At 46.2% G+C, this 18,486-nt stretch overlaps 1 protein-coding gene across 6 annotated transcripts in view; it reads left to right on the top strand.

Annotated features, from left to right (window-relative positions):
* The window catches only part of SMPD3 (sphingomyelin phosphodiesterase 3), a 97,926-nt gene that overhangs the window by 34,522 nt on the left and 44,918 nt on the right, over positions 1-18,486 (top strand). Inside the window, exon 1 of one of the 6 annotated variants that reach the window (XM_032960579.2) lies at positions 8,433-9,759. The exons of the other annotated variants lie outside the window; for them this stretch is intronic. The gene's annotated coding sequence lies outside the window, so the exon portion shown is untranslated. Of the gene's footprint in view, positions 1-8,432; positions 9,760-18,486 lie in introns of those variants that run through there. 6 annotated transcript variants of the gene reach the window in all.

Raw genomic sequence — 18,486 nt, 5'->3', positions numbered from 1 at the left:
CATTGGCTCGGATGCTTGAAAAAGATTGCAATGATTTTTTGGGGATGAGGTAATGTAAAACACGTGTAGTGAAACCCCTCTCCACCCGACACAGCCAACTAATGAAAGTGCCGTGTGAATCAAACGTTCCAAATGTATTACTGCTTCAGCATCACCGGCGCATTGGGGAGTAATCTTACAACATTTTTGCCTATGTATAAAATTAAGATAGCAATGGTTAATTTGTTTGATTCCGGCCCATTCCCAAAAGCACTCAAACATACCGTCTGTTATGAAGAGTAAAATCTAAATGGTAAAACTGAGGTCCTGTTACATCATTCACTTTTTCATATCGAGGAGCAAGCTTGATTTGGATGGAACTTCAACGTATAGCTTGCACTGCGGTCCCATTGTAAGGAAGCTCCATTGTCACTATCCACAGTTTGTCACACAGCAGTCTGAACTTACACGCGTACGCTTGTGCATGTCTAATATATTTTTTTTTTAAACGGCCTTGCGTCAATCCACTGCTGGATGAAGGCCACCCTACACCGGGTCGTCGTGGGGGTTGTTTTGGCCATGCTTCCGCACGCGAGTCAGGGCGGGTCGGCGAATGTGAGCTGGGGAGCAAGATCGGTGTGGATATTCATTCGCCACTGATGTTAGCCATTGCCAGGAATTGAACTCAGGTACTCATATTCGTAGTGCAGTCTGTCAACCACCGCTTCACTATTCCATCCTGTATAAATATACATGAAAATGATCAACTTTAGCTAAACTGAACACCTTAATCACCCTAATCATTCACCTTTTCAGTGAGAAAGATGTTTTTTTTTTACAGTAATGTGCAATTCAAATACAGTAATGAACATTACATAAGCACATTTAAGGAGTAGAGTAATTACTAGTGTGCACCCCAATCGATATTGTATCCTGAGCAGGCAAGTACATTATGACATTTGCCACAATTTATGTGTATGTATGTACCTGGTGCGGTGTGTAAACATCGCCACTAGGGAGACAAAGGTGCTAGCCACCTGCCCCCTCGTGTACCATTCCTGCCTTCATAGGTGCTCGCTAACAGCACTTGCCCCAACAGTCTGTTAAGGCTATACAGGGATCTTTGTCTTTATATAAAAAAGAGGCTCACTAACTGGACCAGATTGCACAGCTTGGCCCCATACCCATTATCGCACACAAGTCAAGTGCACATTAATAATAATGGTGCACCCATAGTCACCACTCATGTAAAAACTGGTGCATTATAATACAATTTAGAGCTGCTTTTTGGAGTCAATCTGAGTGCTCATTTAAATACCGTATCCACCATGACAAAGAAAAAAAACAATTAATGTTGGACTTGGTAGCACAAGAGTTGTGTAAACTTTCTTCCAATGAGCATACGTTTTTTTGTTGATATAAATGGATGTTTTAAAAAAAAATTCAGGTTTTAGTAAACAACCGCTTCTTATTGAGGGCGGCTTCATGCTGTACGGTAAATAATTTTACTTTGGAAATACAATGGACATGTATATAACTCTTTGTTCAGCGTCGTGTTGTATATACAACACACTACATATGTGCATGCTATGTTATTGGTCTTGTATAAACTAGCCATTGAAAAGTCGACTTGTAAACACTGATGTACGGTATATCATTTTACTTTGGAAATACAATGGACATGTATATAACTCTTTGTTGAGCGTCGTGCTGTATATACAACACACTACATATGTGCATGCTATGTTATTGGTCTTGTATAAACTAGCCATTGAAAAGTCGACTTGTAAACACTGATGTACGGCATATCATTTTACTTTGGAAATACAATGGACATGTATATAACTCTTTGTTGAGCGTCGTGTTGTATATACAACACACTACATATGTGCATGCTATGTTATTGGTCTTGTATAAACTAGCCATTGAAAAGTCGACGTGTAAACACTGAGCCCAGAGACGTCTTAGCTTATGAAATGCATGATGAAAAGGTTATTGTTATCATGTTACTATATGTAAAATGATTAGCACACCTCATTGTGAAGCTCACGATATAGGTTCGATTCCCGACCAAGTCTAACATTAGCGATGAGTGATATTTAAACTGGTTCTGGAAACCCACCCTCCCCGAATAATACCAACCCACACTTACCAGCGTGGTGAAGTATGGTCACAACCCCCAATACCAACATGGAATCGGAAGGCCGTTATACAGCAGTGGATGTACAAAAAGCTACAAATTATGCATACACTATTCCGTGTTTATTATAAGTACATTTCCAATTTTAATCTGTGACATCAGCAAACACCGATAATTTTTTTTTTATGAATAATGTCACACGGTTTTTCAATTACAATGGCCTTGGTATTCCCTTGCATTGATGTTGAATAGGGGTGTATGGATGCATGTATTAATATATTCATATTGGTTATTAAGACTTGCGTTACATGCATCAAATCGCGTGTGTAAGAATCAATGTTTTTTTAATGTATGCAAAGGTAGAAGCCTAAAACACTTTGGATCCAGCATTGTCGATGCATATGTGACACGAGTAAGAATGATTACACTATGTAACACGATTTTGTTCCTGGGTAGTAAGTGTTATTTTCTAATTGCTTATGCCTTTAAATTCTAGAAAATGTCTATTATTCCCCACAAACTTTGCTTTTGTGACCGGGACTTAATGTGAAGGAATGACACAAATGCACACCACGTTTTCTCATGGAAAATAGGTGCATTTAAAAAATATCACTGTCCTGGTCACAAAAGCAAAGTTTGTGGGGAATAACAGCCATTTTCTGTACTTTTGAGGCATACGCAATTGGAAAATAACACTTACTACCCATGATTTAAAAAAAATATGTTACACACTGTTATTATTGGTGTGGGACAACCCGATTATTTAAATGTGAGAGTACTCTGTTTACATATTTATTCATGACTGTTGTCACTCTGAAATGTGAACTTTCCCATTACAATTTATACGTGCGGGGAATACGATTTTAGCAATTTCCAGGAAATCTCCACTTGCAGGGAGCCCTATTTATAACAGGCGACACTCGGGGAGAAGAGTTATGGTAAGAGAGGGGTGTTTCCATGGAAACGCAACAATCAGCTTAAAGAAAAATACGGCCGCACAAGATATATTTATAAACTATTTCCTGCATTGGTTGAGACGATAGGTAATTCGGCCTGTTCAGTACACATACGCGGGCGTTCAGTTATTTATCGTGTTGTTACATATTTCATGCCGCGGGCGTAACGGTTAGCCGCACTGGACTTGCAATCCAGAGGTCGTCGGTGCGATTCCATCTCCTGGCATGGGAGTTTGAACAATGCTGGGAGGGAGGGGAAGTTTCTTAAACCCTCCCCAGCCCTCACCTCTGTCCACCCAGCTGCAGTGTAAATTGGTTCACGGTGGTCAGTCGATCGGCAGATTGCGTGTGGTGGAATTAGAGTGTGGATTTCACACGTAGACTTTTCGCGACCAATATTATCCAAGATGAAGGGGGGGGGGGGAGGGGGGGTTATATCCCGTAAATATAAATGTGTCGTTAAACCCGCCACCACCCGACACAGCCAATTAGTAAGGTTTGTCACGTAAGCAAAACGTGCCAATTAGTCACTCGTTTTTTGTAAATGTTGTGGGTTCACTCTCCAACACACTGGTATTCTTAACTAGTCACTAAATGGCATGTTTTGTTTTATGTGTGTTTTATGTGTCGGGTGGTGGCGGGTTTAACAACACATTTATATTTACGCGATGTAACCCAAAAAATACCTCTATTATAGAGTGTGGATATTCCCACCTCTGTCGGAACGTCTGGCCAGTGTAGAAGAGTAGGCAAAATACCCTCTGGAGAAGCTCTCTTTAGAGAGATGTCTGTACAGAGCTCCCTCCAATGGGAGGCTCTTCCGCTAGCGGTGGCGTGAGCGAGAAATTGCAGGGCTGCATCTTTGCCGTTACATATTTTGTACTTTTTGCATTAATATTACATTGAGTGTTTCTGCAGATGTCCCTAAAGCCTATTTGGGGCAGGCACTAAAAGTTTGGATCTGCGTTATAATGACCGCTCTTAGTGGGGTTTTCTTTGGCAATGAATGTGCTGTTTAAGCAGGACGTTTATGAAATAGTAAATCTGTTGATAAATACTATTACACTGATATGTTTATAATTATGTTATTTTAGTTAGACGTTATTAAAACTAATTTGCTTTTGTAAACAAAAAATGCTTTAAGTTTCTCATAATTGTTTTTTATCCGTTTACGCCATTAAAGTCGCAACATTTTACAATATATGGATGGGCGGAGTGACAAAAAACACACAAATAGTCACCACAAACATCCACTGCTATGTTTTCCCACAAGTGGGGATTAGTAATCATGACAAATGGGCCACAGAGTAAACCCGTATAGTATTCGATCCTTCAATGGAGGAGGAATGGCAACGTTGCACCAACTCTCTCTCTCTCTCTCCTGAAGCACTCTCGTGACTACCAGACCTCGATCTTGGCATTTCGCTCCTGAAACATATTGTTGCCATCGTACGCAAGAAATACAATAAAATGAAAACAAGTGAGCTTCTCCATGCCCAGTTGAATGATAGAGTAGAGCTCTTCTGCATTCGTCTCACCAGACCAGTGGCAGAAGTTGCACATCTTTTTGGCTGCCATAAATTTCAACACGATGATAAGCCACTTCGTTGAGCTATCATTTGTGGCCAGGTCACCTCTGAAAAAGAGCTATTATAGTTCATTGGGCCTTACCTGGGGAAAAAAAAGCAACTAAAACGAACTCTTTTGAAATCACCACAGTTCTGCAGTCTTATTTTGAGGCCGTTCTCTTCCACAGAAAAGTGCACTCTTACTGCGAGAGTCCCAGATAATAATAATTTACATTTTTTAAGGCGCATTTCATCCAAGGATCCCATGCGCCATGTATGGAAATCAGGAAAAAAGACAGAGCCAGCGTAAACGACCATAACTATGGGGGAAAGGCCCATTTTAAAGAGGTGAGTTTTCACGGCAGATTTAAATAGCTCAAAAGTTTATGATTGTCTTATTAGCAGAGGCAACGTGTTCCATAGTCTCGGAGCTGCAATGGCAAAGGTCCGATTCCCATCAGATGGGGATTACTTTGTCTCATGGCATGACACCAATAGTGCAGTTGAAAATTATATGGGGGAGGGACCCATCAATCATGTGTGGATCTTTCTGCAATGCTTCTCAACATGCATCTGTCCTCATAAGCCATATAAGGAGGGAACAACAATGGCATGTTCCAAGATGAACAATGAGCTGATATCACGTGACGCGTGATGTTCTGAGATAGCATCATCGCCACGGCCGGCATGGCGAATACTTTTAGCGCTGTGTTTTTGTTGTGTGTGTGTGCGCCAAGGTTTGGGCAGTTCTACCATTAATTTAGCCGCTATTCTGTAGGTAAGTCTCCTGATAGCAACACAGCTGTATACGAACATTTAGCTTACATTGGATAATCTTTACAAGAATCATTGCAGGGCCTTCGTTACAGACGGAGAGAGGCTAATGCATAAACGCTTTCAATGTCGGTTTGAAAGCATTAAAAAGAACGCACAGGCAACCTGTGGGCATCTATCGTGGTACGGCGGGTGCTCATGAATCCCACACAGCACAGGGCCCAGCGGAAGCGGTCAGGACGCAGGGCACGAGGTATGCGGCGCTGCGCGTCTGATGGCCCGGTACTTATTCTCGCCGCTCGCTTTAGACTTCTACCTTACAATAAGGGGGGCATCCATCACGCGTCTCCAAGCTGCCAATTATCGCTCAACTCGGAACTTGAGGGACACGAGGGGTTGTGGAAGGGTGTGCGAGGATATTGCCCAGGTGGCAAAGGGAGCCCTAAAGGAAAGGCCATTATGGGATTTCCGAGACAGTGATAGGTGACGCTGCGGGCTGGGCATAGGTCTGTACAATCGCGCGTGTGAAAGCGATGCGGTGAACACCAGTTGTCGGAGCCACGTGGAGATGAAATGCCGGGGAACTGTGGTGTACATGCATTGCCGAATTTTGGCACGAGGAATGGCGCCTCAAGGTCATAAATTCGAGGCTAAGTCGGAAGCGTGGCTAAAGGGCACGGCACAAATCCTCGGTGGATACCAAACGAAATTCCTAGCGAATTTCTTTGGTAATTTTCGCAGGAATATGTGCGTCACGACTGTCACTTTAACAATGATATAAATACCACAGCCCTTTTAATATGAGAGCAACATACAGGGTGTCAATGAAGGTGGCGTTCATTACACAGCAGTTAGAACTGCTCGGTGGAAATATTGGCAAATGTATGCCTTGTACAAACTATTTGGTGATACTGCTGCGTTGGCAATGGCACCCGAAACATCAACTCTTTTTATGCTTCCTTTTCAGGCAGTGTTATTGACAAATGCGTTGATTTTATTTATTTATTCCATACACAGTTCACTTACGTTTGTTTAAAGCCGAAAAGCGTCGGTGATCTTCAACAGCACATGGCAGAAGTATTCGTGACAAACACAACCGGGATATTTGGCAAACGGCTGGGGCTCTCCGAAATCCCAATGTGGCGCGTGCCGCAAATGCCGTATGGCAGACGCGCGGAGGTGGAGAGAAGGGGCATGAAACTCGTCCCGTGACATCTTCACGTGACAAAGTGTGTGCAAAGTTCACACTTCGACGGTGCATTAACAGTTTCGCCGGCCTACCCGAAACCGCCATCGAAGACAAATTATTTTCCGCAATGTGATGATACTTTTGTGAACGCGTGCCCTGCGTTCGTGTGTCCTTTGTCGCTGTCGCATTCAACACGCGGCATCGGTTTTGTTTTAATGCCCAATGCTTTTTGGTGCGGCAGTTCGCCTCTGGTGGGGGCGATTTGGCGACCCCCTTTGAAGCACGGCCACAGATGCGCTGAGTGCTCGCAATCATTCACGCAGCGGGAATTGAACTCGCAAATTGCGGCTCACCTGGCAAAACACGCCGCACATTGGGCAGTGCTCCCCGTCAAGCAGGAACTGAAGGCGTGTGCGACTCGTCTCGTGTGCGGATGAGAGCCACACACACCTTCACGAGCCGACGCGTTGTCCTGAAGCCGCTGTAATGGATTTGCAAGGTGCTGCCGATTCGGTTTGCACCGAGGAAGGTTTTTTTGTCGCGTGGGCGTTTTCCCAAACAGCGGTTGACAAGAACAGCATAATAACCGCGACACGCCTGCGAACGTAGGCAGTTGTTTATGTCTTCATGCCGCTGCCCCTATTTTGTGTATTCCAGAAATGTGCCTATCGACTGTTTGGCTGCTATATCATTCACTTCGTTGAGCTATCGTTTGTGGCCAGGTTGCTTCTGAAAAAGAGCTGTATATCTCAGTGGGCCTTACCTGGTAACATAGAAATAAATAGTTTGAATAAGTAAAATATCTATTTTTGTTTCGGTGGTAGTTAGCGGCCAATATTTATTTATACTAAAGAACCGAATGGACCTTGTAAATTCTAGTAATGGAATGAGAACAAATTGTCTTCAAAATAAATATCTCTTATTAATCAACGCATGACATCCATGTAGATTTGAGTGCGTATTCGCATTCATGACTGCTGTCAGTGTTACGCACTGAGGATTTTTATTGGCTTATGTAGAAATGCGATATTTATGAAGACGTGTATTTTTTTCACACGACATACATACATCCCCTGTCTGCACAGGAGCAGTGCCGGATTATCCTCGTAGCAAAAGTAGCTACTACATTTGTAGTAGCTACGGGCCCCTCATTTTCAAGGGCCCCGCGCTAAATACTTTCAAGCCTTTCAATTCCGTTTCAGTGATTCTGCACTTGCTCTATTACTATAGTACTATACCACCTTCAACTTTTATGAACGACTGGGTTTTAAGGTTAACGATTTGTCGTATTATCTGGCTGTATAACAAATGAAAAAAATACAATTACATTACTATGCAAGTTAAAAATGTGTGTTTTAATATTTATGCTTTTATTTTTATTTAGGGCCCATTTATAACATACGCTCCAGGCCCCGCACTAGCTTAATCCGGCACTGCCCAGGAGTAGTATGGGTATTCAACATTCAGTCGATCGGCACGTCGCGTGTGTTGGAGTAGATTGTGGGTACTCCCAACTCTTCGAAGACATCTGGCCAATGTGAAAGAGTAGACCAAATAGTCTCTGTTAGACATAATAAAGGGGTTTTTACTGGTAGGAACTTCCTGGTTACACCAGCCCACAGGGGATTATTGTGTCCGTCCGTCCGTCGTGCATCCAAAAATGGGAGGGGTGGGGCTGGGTGGAGAGGGGAGGGTGGGGAGGGGCTGGGTGGGGAGGGGAGGGTGGGGAGGGGCTGGATGGGGAGGGTGGGGCTGGGTGGGGCTGGGTGGGGGTGGGAGGGTGGGGCTGGGTGGGGCTGGGTGGGGAGGGGCTGGTCACCCCGTGGTGCCCTTATAAAACTCAACGTTTAACCTACTCACGCCGGCTTGTGCCCGCCCTCACAGTCGGGCATATTTGCGGAATACACCGCGCTGCCATTGACCCTGGCCATTGACCGAGCAACTCAACGTTCCTACCAGCTCCCTCCGCAGGAATGTGTTTTCTAGTTAGATTGCGTAAATATAAATGCGTCGTTAAACCCACCACCACCCGACACAGCCAATTAGTAAGGTTTGTCACGTAAACAAAGCGTGCCAATTAGTTTAGACTTCAGCACACCGGTGCGTTGGAAAGTAAACGTACGTTTACAATTCGAGTACGACGTTTCGCTGGTGATTACAACCAGCCTCATCAGCCGATAGCCAACGTGTTAAACTATTTCAGGCATACCTCTCTCTCGAGAGAGAGAGAGAGCTGCTTCTAGTCGATGCCCTTCTGCCAGCAGTTGCATGAGCAAACAATGGCAGGGCTTCACCTTTACAGTGTGTTCACTCAAATACTTACAAACGTACGCACACACCTATATATATACAATGCATGTCATCAATTCTGGAAATTAACCCACAATTTAACATCGCAGATTAACGCGGACGCTTGTGCCACATTTTCAGACAATATATCCACAGAGTGGGAGGGGGGAGTGGCAGATCGGACAACATCTGTCACACAGAAGACACCCAGGGGAGTCACAGTCATGCACGCGCACACGCAGGCACAAAGACAAAGTTTCCCCGTATAGCCTTGAACAGACTGATAGGGCAAGTGCTGTTAGCCAGCACCTATGAAGGCCGGAACGGCACACGAGGGGGTGGGTGGCCAACACCATGCCCGGCTGCCTTTGTCTCCCCCAGTGGTGATGTTTACACACAACACACCAGGCACTCTCTTGAGGCTGAGTCGACCTAGGGGAGGCCCAGGGCCGGTTCAGATAATCGTCACCGGTTCGTAGCGCAGCGCGCTAATCGTTGCACTACCGCTCCCCCAACACACGGACACACAGCCTGGGGGTGGAGGGGTGGACACTACTGACTGAACTCGACACGATGCGATCGGCGCGCACAGAGCAACGGGGGGAAGGGCTGTGGGCGCGCGAGATTATTTCCCGGCTGCTGGCTGGAGCCAGTTGCGGGCTGGGGAGTGGTCAGTGCCTCCATCCCCTCTCCCACTGCCAACAACAACAACACCACCACCACAACCACCACCAACCCCGCTGGGTGCCACGATCAGCCGGGTGGCTTGAGCACAGCGCCCGACCGACCGACCGCCCGCCCGCACGCTCTCATTCGCGGCCGTGTGCTCTAACCACCTCCGTCCAGCACTTGCGCTCGCACAAGGTACGACGACGACGTTTGTGATGATGCTGATGACGATGTGCTTCGGTGTCAGCCCCGTCGTACGCCGAGTGCGAAGCTGCTCGTACGCGGTGAACTGCGTGAGCACAATGCGACTCGTGCCCATTGATTGTACGGTAGCGCCGATGTGATTTTTGCACGGTTTCTGAGTGGGTGCCTCTTTGTTAAATGCGGTATATACACACACACGTAACGTTTGATGTGTAACACGCCTAAAGACGTGTAAAGGATGCGTAAAGGTTGTAATTTGGTCAATCGCTGAAACGTGCGTCTGTTTTACATCGCGCGTTCTGTGTGAGTCTTCTTGCACAGTTGGTCAGTCGACGCCAGAGACCGCTTAGGGCAGTTGGGGCACAGCGTGCCAATGCCACGGCGAAATTTGGGGAATTTGCCACGACCACGAAACTTACCAGGTTGATCCGCAGCATGTTGCGACGAAAAATAATCTGTTTGCGCCAAGCGAACGCAATGGATATAATAATGGAACACTCTGAGCTTCGACACATTGCTAGCAACGGTGGAACATAGTACTGTTTGTGACGTGTTATGTCACCCTGATTTTAATATGGCACCGTAGATATTTCAGCCTTTGGTTTCGCCAAATATCTACGATCAACAAAAATACAGCAAATTAAATGACTGGGACGTCTGTGAAAAATAACTTTATAGCTCATCAGATTCCTCCAGTATAAATACGTAATTATGATTTTAAAATAGCTGACTCACAGCTATTAAATTCACTTGCATGTGTTTTTTTAGGACTACAGTGATATTGCGAGTAAACGCACTTTGGAAGGATTAAGTCACTGCATCGATATACAACATGAGACAATGCTACAGGGCTTGGGAGTGTAAATTGATAGCATTTTCCAGACAATCTAATTTCATGGTCGGGGGAAATCAGAAGTGCATTCGCCTATGCGTCCTGTTGCCAGGCTGACAGACCGTTCTGGTATTGTCAGAAATGGATCGATGGTATGGTATGCTGGTGGTTTACCTTACACAGACGCAATTGAGCAGGGAGTTAGGCTGGCTTAGTAAACGCTTCAGCTATTGTATTCGGCAAACGCAATCATACCATGATGCAGGACAGATAAGTCTCATTGTCTCCTGTTAAGGGATAGGAGGAGTGCCCAGCTCCATATGGTGCAGTCACAGACATAGATCCTCTGTAAATGTAGAAACTGTTGGCGCAAGTTTTGTTAGTGAGCACCTATTAATCTTGGCATGCTGCACAAACAGGTTATGTGGTGAGCGTCACGCTTGGCCAATCTTTGTCTCCATAGTGCTGATGTTTTTTTCCCAGACTGCACCAGGTGCTCATTCAAGGCTAAATCAACCTGTGGAAGGCCCAGGACTTGTTCAGATAACCACCACTAATGTATGAATGTTGAACAACTTTCCCACCGTACGTAGCCAACAATGCTAATCGCAGGTGCTGGGGAAAGGACAACAGACTAAACACAAGCAGTTCTAAATAAATTAGTTTTTAATCTAGAATTAAAAGTGCATAGCTCCAGTGGCTTCCTAATTTGGGAAGGAAGAGCGTTCCAGACGGCCGCAGAAGCGCATCTGAAAGCGCGCGATGATGCAGCGACCGTTTGTGATCGATGGCCAGCCAAAAGCCGCTGCTGCGAGGATGACCGGAGTTCACGTGAAAGCCTTGGCCAGGATTTGAACTTAGATCACAGGGGTTTGTACCAGGGTGCACTACGGATCCCACTCCCCACAATTACACGCACACACTGAACTGGTGTAAGACTCTGCACGCATGAGAGAACATACTAGCTCGCGTAGATTCACGTATAAATATTCAGTTCCCACATAGTAGCCGCACAGACTGCATGGGTAAGTGCTGCTGACCGTGAGTGCACATTGAAGGCAGTGCGACACGCGAGGGTTTTGCTGTGACTATCACCCCAAAAACTTGGCTACCTTTGTCTTCACCATCGTTGACGACTCAAAAGTGAATTTACCTAAAGGAAGCTCGGCCAAGGTTCAAATACTGTACATCTTTTCATAGCAAGGAAGTGAGCCGAGATCACAGTGATTATGGCGTAGTACACTCACCGCTGTGACACCGCTCCTGTTTTAGATTTTCTTGCAATGTGGGGGGTGGGGGGGGGGACGTGTTAGAGATGGCTTGGCGAGACCTTTATCCAGCAGTGGAGTGAACACGTCTCGCGATGATGCTTTTTGTACATAAATCCATGTTCCAGTGTGTGTGCACTTGAGAACCAAACAAATGCACAGTGTCAGCAAGGCACTGCCTATTTCCTTTTTTTTTTAAATAAAAGTTCATCCTCTTACAACACCACAAATGTGCATGTCTTCATGTATTGAATCTTGAAATGCAATTGCATATTTTCTAAAAATCGAACAGGCCTCTCATCCACTGCTGGATGAAGGCCTCCCCTTGCCATGTTGGTCAATGGGATTGAAACGAGAAAGTACACTTTTTATTTTATCAGGTAAGACCCATTGAGCTATATATTTATTTTTTCAGAAGCGACCTGGCCACAAATGATAGCTCACCGAAGTGGCTGATCGTGTGGAAATTTATAGCAGCCAAATACTATCAACGCGTGTTTCTAAGTGTGAAAGAAAAAAACCGGAGCACCCGGAGAAAAATCCACGTGACTATGGGGAGAGCATCCAAACTCCAAATATACAGCAGGCATCAAATATACAGCAGGCATCAGTGTCGGGATCGACCAGGCGGGGTCGTTAGAATCTCGCCAACGTGGCGCCCCATACTTCGCCATGCTGGTCAATGCGGGTTGGTGAAGGGGTGAGGTCAGCACTCGTCCAGATATCACTCATCGGCCGCTAGTCCTGACCGAACATTTCTACGTGTTTCTACGCATTTATTCGCGTTACGAATTTTAATTGTGTTGCATTTGTGTTTTGATGCACCTCTGTGTTGCCAACATAGGGTTCAAACTCATGACCTGCTTTTTTAAGTCCTACAATACACTGACCTATTCTCGCGATAAGATATATTGCATACAGTCTACACACGCGTGGAAAGGAATGGTGGTGCATTTGTTAGCTCACCGCGCTGTGAATCCTGCCACCTGATTTAGATTCTGGGGCACAGCTTAAAAAAAAACTGAGTGGCAAGCGATGTATGAACCGGTCGAATGTCCACTTCCACCAGTTTTTATTGACCACGGTCCGGTCAAGGTCAAACAACCTCCACGATTGACTCGGCACGGGGGAGGGATGCACTTGTGTAGTGGATTGACAAAAGGGGCTTTGAATTATGATAAATATATACAAGGGGCCGTCCATAAATGACGTCACGCGATTTTGGACGATTTTTTACTCCCCCCCCCCTTCGTCACACGACGTCACAAAAAGTCAGACCCCCCTCAAATATGACGTCACAAAGCTCTGCCCCCCCCCCCAAAAAAAAAACACATACTTCAAATCGCTTTAAACTACTGTCATTGTAGTGCGTATCTAATGTGGCACTGCACTCTGATGTTGTAGGAGAAAATATTTATTTAAAAAAGTCTATTTAATTAAGTAGAACGTGTTGTCTATATTTATTTAAAGTTGCGCATATTGATGCGACGTCACATTTCTCAAACCCACCCCCCCCCCCATCGTCACACATCGTCACAAATGTCTGACCCCCCCCCCCCGCCCTAGGTGCGTGACGTCATTTATGGACGGCCCCCAAACAAAAACACTCAACATCTGTACGTACCTGCTTTGTGGTTATATATGGACACATAAAATGAACGCTGGTCCCAGGGGCACACGTGCGTGAAACAATGTGCGGTGGCGCGCGTGCGACGCCTAAAGGTTACGTTCACAGCTATCATGCGGGGGCTCCAGGGGTCTACGGAATAAGAGTCACTTGCAGGGCAACGCTTGCGTCAGTGCCCACTTAAAGAGACACCAGCCGCCCGCACCACGTGGCACAGGCACGGGGATGAGCTGGGACAGAAGCCACCGAGCCGTTCCATTCCGCTTTGGCCACCACGAGAGACACCGCACCGCATTTGCATTCACGTTCATTAACAAAAACGGTCCGCCTCTTACATGCGCGACACTCAATTAACGGCACGTTCGTTAACATCGTTGAGTGATTCAGTTTACACATTGACGGTGAGCCATTAGTACAGTGCTCTTGCGTGACAATCCACGTACGGTATTTAAAAGGTGTCGCTGTTGGCCGGACATCGAACAAAGACGGTCATCGCATCGCGTGGCGCTTTCAGATGCGCTTCTGCGGCCGTCTGGAACGCTATTTCCAATATTAGGACGCCACTGGAGCTACGCACTTTTAAATCATCTAGATTGAAAACTCATTCCTTTTTTTGCATGTAGTGTTTTTGTCCTTCCCCCGCACCTCCCGGTCAGCACGGTTGGCTACGTACGGTGCAAAATCATACGTACATGCAAATAAGTGAAATGTTGTTATGAAATGAGGCGCCTGCAGTGGTCGGTCGTCCGGTCCAATGGAGAAATGTCTCTGAGTGCATCTAAGCTGATTACCGAGGCAACGAGAAACGACTGGGTAGTCTATGAAGTGGGCACTTGCCATTCCGACCAATTTAATCAGTGGCCTGCCGATTTTGAAACAATTTCACCCGCATGGCGGTTTTTGTTTTTAACGGAAGAATAAAAGAAACGTTCCGTGCATGTTTCATCCTGTACATGTATTTTTAAAGCGAAAAAAATATATATATACGAATTTGACAGGGCACATTCTACGCTGGGGACGGTTGAACCAATGAGCACTTCATGGAAGAAAGAATGGAAGGGGATAAGGAACGAGAGGAAGGCCCGCCGAAGGGTTGTTGGAGTAGTTGGATGAACGGGGCGTTTAATGGGAATGAAAAGGAGCGCTGAGAAGAGAGAGACGAGGATTGAGAAGTTGCCAACCGGGGAGCCGCCGTTAAAGCTGAGCACCGAAAGCAGAAGACGTTTTATGAAGTGGTATGATTGGCTTTGAAATTCGATACGAGGTTGTATAATAATCGTCAGTCAGCCGCTTAATACCTCCACCAATGTCAAGAATGACGGATTGCTCTCGTCCACCACTGCGATCAACCACCTCCGATAAGCGCGCCCCACTGCATACGGTGCGAAAGATGTGCAACGTACATCAATTTTTTTCCTGCTTTTTTTCCCCCCCACTAATATTTCTGGAACTCCCTAACCCTAAACCTTCCCATCGCCTCGCGTCCACAGCTGCTGTCGCGTTTACTAAGTTTTATCTGACGCGTTGGCTCCCATCCGCTGTACAGTGCCACGATTAGTGGCCGTCCGCTGCTCCCCTTGAATCCTCCTCTCACCGCCTCTCTCTCCAAAGTTGCTCCGCTTTCACCGCCACACACAAACTGGCCGTTTGTGGAGAATTGAGTCGATGCGAGAAAATCAATGCTGCAGAAATTATGCACTCTCAGGAGGCCATGGCGGAGCGGGGCGGTGGTGGGCCCGTTGGGTTGTGCACGCGAGCAACAAAAAAAAAGACACGTTCATATTATTATTTGTTACGTGGAGAGAGAGAGATACTGTAGATGAGGGAGATATTATGCCCACTTGTCTGTTCTACACCCTCGTGAGGTTACTTAGTGGCTGCCAACTCTGCGTTATTATGGGCCACCGTGCCTGCGGTTCGGCAAGTGAAATGTTAATAACTCCATCGTCTCGTTGCCTAGCAACCCAGAGAGGGTCGTGTGTGTTTTTTGTTGTTGTTGTTGTTGTTGTCGTGGGCCCTGTCGGTTCTGCGTGACGCTTGGACGAGGGCTGACGAGGGTAGCAGAACCCAGAGCCGTGGTTAGCTGGGGCGTCCAGAAGGTGGTCCCTAGCCTTGGGGGGGCCCGGCCCCCCGGGTAATCGCTTTGATATTCAGGGGTGAGTTGGAATCTCACAACATACGCAGTGTGTGGATGGAGGCTGTGTCTGTAATGCTTCACTTGAAGTGCCAAGCTTTTACGCGGCCCGTGACGATCATTGCAGTGAAGGAGCGCATTTCACCTGGGACCTCATTTGAACATTTCTGTTTAAAATGACGGAACCTTGCGACGGTTATCCTTGCTTGACCTTTGCTTAGAGGCCAATGTGCGGCCCTGCAGCTCTATTGCTCGTGCCACTGCTAGCGTGAAAAAGTCCTCCATTAGAGGAGCTCTAGACCAGCGGTCCCCAACCTTTTTGGCACCAGGGACCGGTCTCGTGGAAGACCATTTTTTTTTCACGGACCGGGGGGGGGGTCATCATTGGGTCTTTCCCCCTTTTCAAAGAAGCTCTGCAGCGACGTTTGTTTTTTTACTCATTGTGGCTACTATGGTTAGAGCTTGTGGGGCTTACCAACACTGTGACTGAGACAAGTGCGCAGTGCGGGAAAGAGGCGCGGACGGAAGTGGTGAATAATAAAATAACGGGGGCGGGCCACGCGCGGACTCACCGCTCTCACCTCCTGCTGCTGTGCGGCCCGGGATCGGTCCGTGGCCCGGGGGTTGGGGACCGCTGCTCTAGACGATCTCTCTACTTGGACTACTCTTCCACAATGGCCAGGCATTTAGACAATCTCTCTACAGGGGGTATTTGGACTACTCTTCCACAATGGCCAGGAATTTAGGAAAGATGCAGTGCCCACACTTTCCCCCACCACACATGGACATTACCAATTAACTAACTGCTTTGCACAAACTTATACTGCTGGGTGGACATCGGTTGGGGCAAACACAAAAAAAACGTGCTCTTTGTTTCAGCTAATGTCACGGGGGATTGAATGGGCGACCTCTGTATTTCAAATCCAGTGTGCTTACCGTGACACCATGGTAGCATCCATAAATCAATGAACTCAAACACCATAGAGTGATCGACCTTTAGATACGGATGTGTTACAATGGTTATTGTTGGAATGAGTTGATTATGATGACCGTACATTTATGTGCAACCAGTTGGACAATCATGATAATTTGAGTTATTTCATAAGATTAAAAAATATATATTCCAGCTCAAAGTGTCTATCCCATCTCATTATAGGTGAGAGGAAAATTTATTGCAGAGAAAAAAGGATAGAATCCAAGCTCTCAGACCTGACCTCTCAGGGTGTCCTCGTTCCGTGTGGTTTTCCACAGGGAATGTGACATGTTTAAATAAGTGAAATCTGAAATCACATGTCCTAACTTAAGAAAATCCAATAATGAGACGGAATGCTCCACAACTCTGATTTATTTTTTAAAAAATCACACATTTCAACCCTGTAATGAAATAGCATGCTGCAGAGCGGTGCCTGGCAGAGAAAGTCACTGCCACTTATATAATAGTATTTAATCCTTTGCTCAGAAAAAAAACCTTACTGAGTCTACAGGTTTTTTTATTTTAAAGAGGCTCTTGCATTGGGATATATATTCCATTTCCATAATGGGTATTTCGCACATAGTAGAAAATCAGAGTGGCCAGAAGAAGAAAAAAACAACAGCCCACGTATACGATGGCATTATTGGCATCACTAAAAAAATCCATACTGATAGATCAGAAAACTGCTTACATGCTTTAAATATAATTCCCCCAAGTGTATCCCGATTGTGCTGTTGGCCTCGTTGTGCTCTTGGCCCATTGAAGCAGATATCACAGAGCTACCTGTGGCATTGTAAGGCACCTCTATTGTACACAGTAGGGGGCAGCACTATTCCACTCACTCTGCTACCGACAGTAACGCTCGTCACGTGAGAGTCACACCAATGTTTCTCGTTCCCAGAGCTGGATATTAGACAACATAAGAGCAGTCAATTGTAAACAGGCTAAGACTATCAACTGACTACACTTGAGAACGCAGTTCAATCACGGGGCGCTGTCTGGATTTTCAACCCAGGATCACAGAGGTGCCAGCTAAGTGCTCTGACCTCTGAGCCACCCAGGCACTTCCCTACTTGGATGGCATACCAGATGCTGTATCCAAAGTGCCGGATGACATGTGTGTCACACCAAAACCTGTCGCATCCAAAAATTCAGAATTTTACAACTTTGTCTGAAAAAAAATTGCTGACCAAAAACGTGTGCAGTGTCTTGCGAGCAAGGCTTGTTACGGACTGGCACGTTCAGCTGTTTGTCCCGCTGGTTTTTCAGACATGAAAGAGCGCAGGGCACGCCGGTGACCCGGAGATCAGCACACCCTGCGCCGCGATGTAGCGAAATTGACCTTGCCGATTGAGGTCTCAGTCTGCAAAACAAGAGAGGAGATCCATGTAAACAGCCTACCTGCAGCTTCAGGGTATTTCAATTACTATCAGCAGCAGCATCATCAGCCATGGTCAATCCACTGCTGGATGGAAGCCTCTCTACATCATGTTTGTTGGGGGGGGGGGGGGTGTTTGACCATACTTCACTGCATTAGTCAGTGCCGGTTGATGAACGGGGCGCCCAGGATGAGTTTGTCGTGGCTGAAAATGAAACTCATTTCGTCAGATTCAGAGCGCAGTGTGCCAGTCGCTGCAACGCTCCTCTATCCACATTTGATCAAATGCTAAGATCCCCCGTATAGCCTTAACAGACTGTTGAGGCAAGTGCTGTTAGCAAGTAACGCCGATGAAAGCTGGCACGGCACACGAGCGAGGGGGTGGGTGGCCAGCACAACGCCAAGTGATGTTTACACACCGTACCAGGTGCTCATTTGAAGCTGAGTCGACTTAGAGGAGGCCCAGGACCAGTTCAGAAAATCGTAACTGGTGTTGGCCATAAGTG

Source organism: Petromyzon marinus, chromosome 25, assembly GCF_048934315.1.
Source record: "Petromyzon marinus isolate PM22_M1 ecotype Great Lakes invasive population chromosome 25, UKy_Petmar_22M1.pri1.0, whole genome shotgun sequence".
In the NCBI taxonomy this organism is placed as follows: domain Eukaryota; kingdom Metazoa; phylum Chordata; class Hyperoartia; order Petromyzontiformes; family Petromyzontidae; genus Petromyzon; species Petromyzon marinus.
The sequence above is the reverse complement of the archived record's forward strand: the minus strand, read 5'-3'. Positions and strand labels throughout refer to the sequence as shown.